We start from the raw sequence: 11,801 nt of genomic DNA on the forward strand, positions 1-11,801 counted from the left end.
TATTGCATTTTCGTTTAAGCTAATTAGTGGAGAGTATCCATTAGATTGATTAAAAGTACATTTAATTCTTGACCCCTTTGATTTCTGCCTCTCATTAGGTCTTCATAAAAACTTTGGGTTAAAGCAGCGATTCTCGATAAATTCCAATCCAGATCCAGGGAGCCTGGGATTTTTCTTTATTACGTAAGAGAGATTACTCTTTGGAAACACAAGAAGATCATCCTTCAGATTGCTTTTGATAGATTATGGGGTTTTTAGATTTAGGAACGCTAAAATAATTTCATATAGATGAACACTGCTCCCATTTCATCATACTCGTTCTAGGAACAATCCTTTCTCCTGTTGGGTTGAGTGTCCTTTCCTTTCTTTCTACTTGCATATCATGTTTTAAATCCCCTTTATAGTCTATGGTTTTATGTGACCCACAATAATAATAAAAACAAATCACCTTTTTGTTCAGTGAATGTTACTTTGGCCTTGCCTTGTTGGACATTTCTTTTTTCTTTTTTTTTGAAGTTGCAGCTAATTTTGACTCTTGCGTTGCAAATTGAATCGCCAAGCTGCCGGCTTTCACACCTTTGGTAATCGCTGTGACATGGTTTCAGTGCAGTGACTTCTGTGTTGCTGACACACACGCTAATGTAACAGATCATTGATCTTATCGGTTACTCCTGTACTTTTCCCTCAACCCTTGCCTCTTCTTCATGATTATGTTGTATTTTGTGTTAATCGATGACTAAAGATCCAATAAAATACAGTTGACTGTGAGGCTGTGGCTTGGCAAAATGTTTAAATGTTCAACAGATATAAATACTTGCGCGAGACGTTCTATTTGCGTGATTTCACCCAAGCTTGAGTTGGCCCCCCTGTCATCGCCGAGCAGAAATCCAACACAAACTTGGATGTGCCGACAGCAGCTGCGCTTGCACTGTGGAACTCAGGTTTCCTGGATGCTGGAAAAGTAACATGTTAGAGAGAACAGAGAGCAACAGCAGATTATCAAAACAAAAATCAAATGCCTGCACAGTAGAAGGTGGACAGCCTTTCCCTCAAATGGGCTCATCATTCAATGTTTGGATTTCAAATTCGGGGGTAGTTACTTTGCCAAGAACACATCACACAAACACTGTCATAGATCTGAGTCGGTGCAGAGAAACACAACAGTTACTTTGCTAAGCTTTTGTGAAAGCACTCCACATACTCCAATATGTCAAAGAGAGGCAAAGCATCGGCGTATCAGTCTGTCTCGCAAAGAAGCTGCGAAGGCATTCTGCTTGCTGTTATAACTGTCTAACAAACATGGTGAATTCTAATGGTAGGCAAACTAGGCATAGTGCTTTCTAAGATTGGGTTTTATTTTAGAACTGAATCTAGCATGGATAACAGCAGGCTAGCTGGGAACAAAGGAAATTAAATGACTTAATCCTTTGTAGAAGTGGGAAGCTGTTAAAAAGGAGGTGTGGTAGTAAGATGGCTAGTGGGATGACCCTCCCGGGAGCACACACCACCCTAGGCATACACATAAAATGTATGAAAAATGATTAGGCTGTGACTAATTGCCCGTTTAGTGTCGCTGAAAGTTGTTAAACAGACCATTGCCTTTTAATACCTAAAGTAAGGAAAGGAATTAATTAAGCAGAAATGTATTCTTCTACTCTGCCAAGCCTCTTTCTCAAAGTCTCTAAAAACACTGTGTGATGGGGTTTGCACCTTTGGGAAATGGGTGGTAATGGTCTGAGAAAAGGATCTCCTTTTCTCAAGTCGCACTTTTTTTTTCATGGTGTGACTGAATGACTGAAGAACACGAGGAGCAGCTGCTGCCATAAAATGGAAGGCAAAAGCTAAATGAAAGTTTAGAAGGCGAGGGATTTATGGCTGCACAACTGTTCTTCCAAATGCATGAACAGCAAATTGGAAATCTATAGTAATTTTTTTTAGACTATTTGTATTTTTAAAAAGAAGTTGGACTGGGGTGAGTTGATTTTCTTCGTCAGCGTACACTTTTTTCCACTTGGCTATTCAAACTCTTATTGCTTTTGTAAGCAGTTATAGATCACTCAGTGACATGGCCATTGCGAGAAAAGTAAAACACGTTCACAATAATCGCTGTAAATGCGCCGTCATGCTCAGAGTAGGCACTTCTGCATCTGGTGCTTCTGCGTCTTTTGAAATGAATTTACGTTGGACGTTAGATTTTTTTTTAGGACATTGTTGCTGGAAAATGACACGTTTCTGATCATTACCATACAAAATGTCATAGATCAAGACTTCATTATCCAAAGTCAGTTCTGTTAATGGGAGATTTTGAAATGAAATGTACATATTAGTCAGTCCAGGGGATAGGAATCAGCAGTTGTTTTTTTTAAGTTTTTTTTTTGTGTGGATAAAATTTTACTGGTGACTGTACGATGAGATTCTGGCAGATCTGGGCCTCAATATAGGGACACTGTTGCACTGATTCTCAGTGTGTAAAGCATGATAGATCAAAATATGAATTTACTTGGCAATATAATAGGGAAGATAAAAAAAAAGAAATTCAATGAAATAGCAATAAATTAACAAAAACATTGTCATTTCTCCAAACTTCCAACAGTTTGTGTAAGGGCATTGACCCTAAACTTACACCCAATATACGACCAAAGTCGTATATAAGAACGGCACACAATGGTCCTGGAAAGGTCCAGATCTATGACCAATTGAGAATTTGTGTAAAGACTCAGAAATTGTAATTAACAGTCTCCTTTCAATCGGCCTGATCTTAAAGCTGCACTATGCAACTTCTGTAAATAAAATATACATATTTTTTACTTGTTTGTTAAAGCTGTCACTGTGTTGTGACACAGTGACAGTATGGTATGAGGGAGAGAATCTGTGATTTAAAAAAATTAGGTCCTCCACCTCCTCCAGGAGCTACTATACATAGCGATCTGAAGAAATGCACCACTCCTTGCCCAAAACAACCAGTCAGTCAGGAGGAGGGTCTTAGTGCTGTCAATCAACCTTGTGTATGTGCTACTCATCATGCTAATAGCAGTGAAACAGCTTACCATTACAAGAAAACTGTTAGTTGCTAACTGTGCATTCGTGCCAGGCCCTGCTGTTGTGAACGTGTATGTGGATGTGAACGGCATGTACACAAACCTGATAGACAGCGCTACGACCTGCCTCCTGGCTCTGATTGGTTGTTTCTGTCTGGGTTGTTTATGTCTGCCTTTAGCAGTGGGAGGAGGCAGAGGAGCTCAGTTTTCTTTTCTAGATTATGTGTCTTATACTGTGACGACAAAGTAACATTTTTAACAAGTGTGCAAGACAGATTTTCTTATAAAAGTTACATACTGCAACATTAAGGGGTTTTACAGAAATTTCAAATAGCTAGTAAAGACGAACTACATATATTAACAAGGCATGCATCAATTTCTGTCCTCTTTTGCTATTATTCATTACTCTTTATTAATCTTAAAATCTTTATTAATCTAAAAAGAACGTTAAGATTTATGGCGGTAGGGTGTGTGAATACTTTCGCAAGGCACTCAACCTTGTCTTATATCTGAACATCAGCTCTTGCCCACCTCTGAACTCAATCCAGTGCAACAAACCCTGACAACTTGTCTTTCTCTAGTCAGCAGCAGTGCGATCTGTTCTTCTCCTCTTTGCTGTTGACTAGGATGCGCTCGTTCTCCATATTTTGTCATAACTTTTCCTGCATAATTAAACACGCAGGGAACTATGTTACATATGGTGCTCTTTGTATTTTCAGCAGCACCTGTGAAATTAATTAATTACTGAACATCTTATTCAGTGTGTCAAGATTTGCAACAGAACAGCCATGGCAACGCTGAGGCACAGCAGTCCATGTGCGAACAGAGGATCAACATTAATGCATCTATCCCACCGAGTATGAGTTGTCTGCCCCTCATTAAAAGTTAGTGAAACCTAAGCAGCAGCCACACTCAAGTTTCTTCTTTTTTTTTTTCTTCTTTTTTGCCAGTTTCTTCAACAGCGCCTGGAGCATTGTATTTTAATTGCGGTACGAATAGACCAATAGCTGTGACAGACATGATGTGGTGTAACAATATCAGCAGAGTAAATTGAGTGTCATGAAAATGCAGTAATTATAAGTCTGCTTTAAAAAAAATAAAAATAAAAAAAGAAGCTTAAAACCATGTTCAGTCATCCATTTTCCAAAAATATCTACACTGCCCACATTGTAAGCTCACATTGTGGGATTCCTTTTTTTTCCTTTCTTTCTGAAGGCATAAATAATAACCTCTCCACTACATTGTCGGACTTGTAATGCTGACATTAAATTTATCTGTTACACACGGAGCATTTTGGTGCTCTGTGCCGAGGCTCTTTTTTTTTTTTTTTGGAGGAGGGGCAATTTCAGGTGCATGAAAAAAATATATAGTGGAGCAAATGTTTTTGGACTGTCGGTGCATTTGTAGATAAACTGCCTAAACTGGGTGAGCTCAGGCTAACCCTTGTCCTTGCAATTCAAATGCTTAGGAAGCAGTTTCACATTTGATGGATTTGGCTGTCGACGTGCAGGGGTAAAAATAGTCTGAACTGTGCTCTGCTGCTGTTGTTTTGTCAGTGCCTCCAGTCAATGGGGGAAGACAAAGTGATCCCATGTTTATCAGAATGCATCTGTACAAGAGCCTCATTTTCATCCTGTCTCTACCCATTTGTTATTATTGATAACAAGGAATTGATTAGAATGAAGAGCCATTGCTGCTACTGGGAATGTCTTTAATCAGTCATTTCCTAAGTTCTTTGTGCTGTCAGAAAACATAATTATGCAGATAACGCGCATCGAAGTCAAGAGTGACCTTCTCTCAGCCAGAGAGATACGGGACTTCCCATTTTGTGTCCATGTAGCTCTCGTTTTTATCTTCAAATGAAGCTACATCCCATTTTCTTTGTCAGCTTTTCTCTGTGTATGGCTCACAAAGTAAACATATTCAAAACACCCTCTTTGCTTGAAATTATGTTTAATGGGAATTTAAAGAAAGCTATATTTAAAAGAAAAATAAAGTTCTTTAGCCCTTTTTATTAACATGTCCTGTATGTCTAAAGTAAAGCATATATGAAACAGGAAGCATCAACAGCTCATACGGTCTATCTTTTTTTCTAAGAATTTTGGTGCAAACAGTAAAAACATGCAGATTTTTAGGGAAAATCCAGATGAGGAATACAGTAGATAATGTATAATATTCTACATTTAACAGTGAATACCATTTTGAGAATCGGATTTCATGCTTTTTTCATTGGTCTACACACAGATCATAGGGATGATCTCTGTATTCATAGCAATTAGCATCAGTTATGGTTTTTTTTGTTTTTAAAAATTTAAATATGGCTTCAAATCTGAAGCCATCTTCAGATTTGAAGAATAAACACATTTTTACCATGTTAGTACTCTACTGGTACATTGATAAGAGCAGACACTGTTTGTGTTTGTTGATGGAATAACTAAAAAATATCCAGTTCAGTTATTATTGAATGTATTTAGACATTTAGAGAGCAAGAAAGCTACATAAAGTTGTTTAGTCTTTTTTTTTATATATATATATATATATATATATTCTAATATGTGTCCTCGCAGGCAGTCTTTCATCGGTTACTACCAAAGCCATTGAAGGGGCAACAGTGCCACTTAAACATTTTTAAAAAAGAAAAATAACTGTTTGGGTTCCGCTGAAACCATAATCCATCGTGTTTACACGCAGAGTCACCTTTCTATCACAGCAGGCAAACACTTAACAATCACTCCTAAGGGAAATTTAGAGACCATTTAACCTGACATGCATGTTTTTGGAACATGGGAGAAAACCAAAGTCCTTTGTGAAAACTAATCAAAATAACTAAATAAATAAATAAAGAACATGTCTCGATGTTCTTTAAGTGGGGAATTGAACCTAAGGTTTTTTTTTTCCGGCAAAGAAACTGTGCTATTAACTGTTCAACCATACAACTGATTTCCAAAATGATGTTTAGCTACTTAATTTTCAGTGCTTAGTTTATAACTGCTAAACAGGAAAATAGTACTTGAAACTCTTATGCCCTCAGATCCTTTCGGGATCACTGAGCTACTATTTTGTAATGTTTCGGGTAGCTGAGTCCTTTTGGACCAAGTGTTGCTTTGAAAGGAAAACACGCTGCCTCCCACATCTCTGTCCATTTACTTTTGATTCCAGAACGTAAGCAGCAGTCCAGCAGCATGTGCATATAACTGAAGTTTTGACTTTGCATTAAATTTTAAAGTGTAAAACACTTTACGCAGCATGAATTTTCCCACCATAGAATTTCCATTAAAGTCAGGCTATATTTTTGTCTTTCATAGAACAATTCCATTTTCCAAATTACACAAAAGCTAGGACCGTGAATTGAAAGAATCACTATAAAATCTTGAGTTTTTTCCCTCCTGAGTAACAAAACATTTGGCTTCTTGCAGCTTGGTGGAAGATGGTAAATCTCTTTGTGGCGACAGCGGAGATCAGTCTGCCAGTTGCAGGATTTACACTTTACATGCTCATTAAGTTCAGTCCTGACACCAGGGGGGCCTGAAAGTCCTGCCAGATTACAAAACTACAGGCCAGCAAAACAACAAATAAAAACAGATTCCAGTTTTACTGCTTTCTAGGTTTACGGCGCATGTTCTGTACATTAGACCAAATATGAAGACATTTTTATAAGAACCAAGAACAGATTTGTTTTGACTATTTTCTAAATTGAAACTAGCCTTTGTTTAATACAAAGGAACAATGGCCCTTTCTAAGTTTTTCTTACAGAAAATTTGGGGAGAACCATTAAAATGTCACTCGAATTAAAATGTAGCATTTTTTTCTGTTGTCTTGTGAAGAACAAATCGACTTTGCCATATATTCTGCATTATAAATGGCTTCAGTGAACAGAGCAGACGGTGTGGTGGTCATACTAAAGAGCATTGAATCAGCAATACTGGCCACATTGTAAAGAGGTATGTTCTTAGTTCTCATTTTCTGTATTCATCACTTTTAATAAACTTTTATTACACAGGCCACCATGATCATTTGAATCGTGTAAATAGGACATGTAGTGTTTGGTTTCCACAATTTTATTCTCTCTTGTTAATCTCTCAGGTTTAAAAATCTACATTTTAGGATGAATTCACACCAGCCCTTTTTAGTCCGCTTTAGTCAAACTGTACTTTGTTTGCCTAGAAAGTCTGGTTCGTTTGGGGAGGTGTGAATATGTAATTGAACCTCAATGCGGACCAAAAAGACTAACGCTGACCTAAAACCTTATGTCTTGGTTTTGTTCAAGTGAACTCTATTGTGGCTTGAATGCATGTCTGGATGCCAAGCAGACCGGAGAGCGCTCCAAAAGCAAGAAGCGAACTATAGTGCAGGGCATTCTGGGTAAATAGAACCAAAACAAACGCACAAGTCTAATACTAGCGGGACAAAAGAGAAATCCTGCAACCACTGAAATGCTACTCCGTTTTTATTTACATTGCGACAATATCTTCTTTAGAGGATTTTGTGTTGTTTCCATAGGTGGTTCTTGGAGCAGTTTTTTGAAGTGTTTGGTTAGTGCGTTAAAGCGAACCGCCCCAGCTGAAAATATAACAAATATTATAATATTAGCCCCCAGTTCAACTGAGTCTACTACACCATTAGGTGTGAGAACATCCTCATAAAATAAGATTTGCTGATTTGCCTAATTCCCTGAGAAATTTATAACTCAACCATTTGGCATACAAAACTGGAATAACAATCAATGGTGATTCGTGGTTTGAAGGCTTTAAAATGAGTAAATGTCACCTGTAATCAAGAACTGACGTGGGATAAAATGTAGTTTAAAAATATATCCTCCATTTGTTTGTGAAATTGCTTATAGGAAATGAACAGAATCAAATCTGTAGCATTTCCTCTTCCTCTAACCCGCACTTTCAGGGCAATTCTATCCAGGCTGATTCAAACAAATTTGTCGACTCCATCTCCCCTTCCCTGGAGAGTATAAATGATGAGATTTGTTGTTTGTGTATAACACGTTGTTGGACAATCACAAATTGCTCGTACCACTTAAAACAAAGATTTTATACAATGCATTAAATCAACATGGACAAATTTTACTTGAATTTGACAGTTATTGGGTGATCACCTGTTGGCTTGGTAACATGAAGGTTAAAGCAAAGGTCCAGATCTCTTGAAGATAGTGAACAAGATAACAGATACTCCAATTCAAAAGACAAAGGTAATTAATGGTATTTTTACTGTCAACTTTTTCCTAGATATGTATTGTTGCAATGTTGCTTGTTTGGTTATATTTGTGTGCCGTCTTGCAGCAGTTTTGTTCAACCCATTCTTCCTTGGGTAACTGATAAGGAAACCTCAACCTTGACTCTCGAATACTTACCTGCTGTCATAAATTTAGCATCGGTTTCCTCCTCATTTGTTGCTGTAGGATTGCATAGTGGTTGAGTAGTGGTTGATTTTCGTATCTAATAGTACACAGTGAGCTGCATTTTTAAAGCAACTCATTAGCAGGTTTGCTTTAATGTGTTGTTTTGTCTGTTTCAATGGTCATATACCTACTTGGGAAGCTTGGGATTTACCGAACATGGGGACTGTTGTTCATGGCTGCAGCACAATCAGACAAAGCGATCACATTGTGGGAAGTGACTGCATGAGTGAGAGGGTTAAACTATTTTAAAACAAAATGACAACACAGCTGACATTTTAAATTGTCCATGTGAGACTTCTAAAAGACTTAAATAGAGCGTAACTGCTTCAGACTATTTAGCCTTCCTGTTATCTGCAAAGGTCTCACTCTCTTTTGCTTTCTTGCAACCTCAATGAACTGTAGACACAAAAAAGATATTGCTGTTCTTTATCAAGTTCCTTTGATTTCATAATAAACAACTTGCTCATACTGAACAAAACTACTCTTAGGCTAAGTTTTTAACACCACCTAGCCGCACTCATGTAGGACACATTGACTAAAAAATAATTCATTCGTATGACGATTACTCATATTCAGCTACCCCAAAAAGGAAACAAAGCAATGCATACAAATGACTTTTTAAAGTTTCATAGTATCCACTAGCTACATATCCCAGAATTAGTGTTCTAATGTACAATATGCCCCCATCACAGAAATCCCACTGCCATTAATCTTTTGACACACCTCTAAGGTACGCTGTCAGCAAGCCACCGTGAGTTCGCTAAGCTAAGCCTGACATTTGAATAATTGCAGTCATTTGAGACGGATCACTGCTATAATGTATTGGAAACGCGCAGCGGCTTAAGCACCACATTGAGGCCCCCCACTATATTGTACATCTGGTGACCCATTTTACAGCTGGAGCAAAGAGGTCCCTGTAAACACACTAGAGAAGCTCAAATAATTGGAGCAAGGTAAGTACAGCGAAAATGATTGTAATTAGAGCCTCAGTGAGACTTTTTTTTTTCCTTTTCCCTCTCGTTTTTGCAAACAGAAAACTGGAAACAATCACCGGCATAATCCGTCATTTACATTTTTTAGCATAGCTGAGCATCAAGTCATTTCTTTCTCTTCTGCTTCACAGAGTACTGACAGAGGAATGACTCTTACCTGTCCTTTCCACCTTCCAGCGGGGGCTATTTGCTATTTCCAGTCAGGAGCATGCATGGCCAGAAATGAATATAGGGGGGAAGGGAAGGTGTGGGAAAGTATAGGGTGTACACTGTGGTAAAAGCAGTAAATATGACTGATGGGGGAAACCCCTTTGTAGGGTAAAATAAGGGCCGCTTGGGGACTGAACGTATACACAGCACCTGTCTCGTCATCGTTTAACTCTTAGTTGTTGGACATACTAGATTGTCAGCAATTCCCTGCCTCCTTGGCCTTCACCTGTAAAGGAGCATGGAAACGCTGACAAGCTGCCAAACTGGAACGCACTGGAAATGACTGCTGATGCTTTTCTTTTGAGTTTTCTTCTTTATTTTCTCCTTTTTGTCAGAATTAGACACACTCGCGGAAAGGTGCACTTAGCAGCATTTGTATTCGACTGACCGCCTTTCATATGTAGTTCCACTTAACAGTAGCTTCCTTAAATTATCTTTTCTTCTCGACACATTAGGAACTTTGCGTCGTTGCAGTTGTCCTCTGATAATTCTGCCCTCCAGCTTCTTGAAGTGTCTTAGTGATGCTTCCTGTAATTTCTGTCTTTTCCCGAACCAATACAATTGTCTCTTGATATATTCTCCGCTCAGCCGAGCACGTCATGAAACACATTAGTTTTCTCTGCTGTAGTACAGTTTGAGGTCTTATAGCACTTCATCCACACTTGTTTTATTTGTTTACTTATTTTTTAACTAGCCATCAGAAATTGCTTCAACGACGACGGCAGACCTCTCTGCCACATCTTGACTTTTTTTTTTTTTAACAAAACAGATTGGAATTAATACTCATCTGTTTACTATGCTTTGGAACATGTTTCTTTTTTTTAATCAGACACAAGCTTTCTTGGTTGAGTTGTAGTAATTTTTTAAAAGTATGAATATGCTATGACTATAAATGTATATGGTATGAATATTTTAGGGCTTAACTATGTGAGCTTCTTAGAAGTTAAAAGCTGCCACAACACACATGGCTGAGAAAGCTTCTGTGTTGGAGCAAGAAATTTGCATCCAGCTTTAACTAGTTTAGCAACAGTGTTAAAGACATAAATGCTGATGTTCCCAACCCTGAGACAGTTGCTCAGTGGTTGTCAGGAAAGCGCTTCATATTGGTAGAAAATGTTCAAAAGGCTGTTGCAAACTTTTAATATATTCCTATTTTAATAACATTACAACCTAAGCGCAACCTGGAACTGTGAGCTTGTGGATTTCAAAGCATGCTGTATTTATGTTGTTGACAATTTCTGACGTTTAGTCAATAATAAATAGCCTGATGTGTCCATAGTTAGAGTCAAAATAAAGCTAGAATTGTATTAATTTATTTATTGTAGTAATTAAACAAAACCAAATATCTTATTTAGACTATTTTGACATTTTTTAGTAAAATTTGTAATTAAGCTAATTTGTAATTTAGATCTTTGTCTAATCAGAAACATTCCTTAAAATGCAAATTGTTGCACCAATTTTGCTGGTTGATTCTAGTAGTTTATTATATCAAAAACAGAGCTTTAATGGAACTGATTTCAGCTTTTCCAACGTCATCAATCACTCTTTGTCTTTGTACGCCTGGCTTTGATGGCTTTATGCTTTAAGACCTTGTAGGAACTTTTCATCTGTCACCAAACATTGTCTGTTTTGTGCCTCATGATGCTTGTTTCTCTTAGAATATCATACTTTATTGTAAAAGTTTTCTTTTACAGTGAAGCAGGTCATCTGATGGCATTGTTTTTTTTCTTTGTCCCAAGAGCCACCCCTTACCCCCCTCTCACACATATCCACAGTCCATGCCCTTCATCACCTGTGAAGGTCTAATCTTGTCTGCGGTGGTTGCATGGCTCATCATTAATCACTCCGCAGACCCAATCAGATGGTGACTGATGGTTGATCTGGCCTTGTCCGGCCATCCCACAGTTCTGAGGGTGGCTATTTGCTCTGCTGGACCACTATATTGTACTGCGCTTGTGGCTGATTGCAACTGCTGATTGTGTGTGCATAAAAGCAGGAGTGTTGTCTTTATCGGGCACAACATGTGCCGTGCAACCCTGTGTCAACTGTTTTGTAGACCTAAAGGTTCAGCACTTTGCTCACAGTTTGACTTTGCACGAGTTTGAACAGAAGCTGAGGCGGTGCATTATTTATCTGCCGGTTATAGGTATT

At 38.1% G+C, this 11,801-nt stretch overlaps 1 long non-coding RNA gene across 1 annotated transcript in view; it reads right to left on the reverse strand.

The window, feature by feature from the left end:
* The window catches only part of LOC114143336 (uncharacterized), a 21,553-nt gene extending 10,708 nt beyond the window's left edge, over positions 1-10,845 (reverse strand). Inside the window, exons 1-2 of the long non-coding RNA XR_003595221.1 lie at positions 10,832-10,845; positions 8,045-8,056 (exon numbers count right to left, since the gene is read on the reverse strand). This is a non-coding gene — a long non-coding RNA (uncharacterized LOC114143336). The remainder of the gene's footprint in view (positions 1-8,044; positions 8,057-10,831) is intronic.
* Between the last annotated feature and the right edge of the window lie 956 nt (positions 10,846-11,801).

The sequence above is a fragment of the Xiphophorus couchianus genome, chromosome 4 (genome assembly GCF_001444195.1).
Source record: "Xiphophorus couchianus chromosome 4, X_couchianus-1.0, whole genome shotgun sequence".
Classification (NCBI taxonomy): Eukaryota; Metazoa; Chordata; class Actinopteri; order Cyprinodontiformes; family Poeciliidae; genus Xiphophorus; species Xiphophorus couchianus.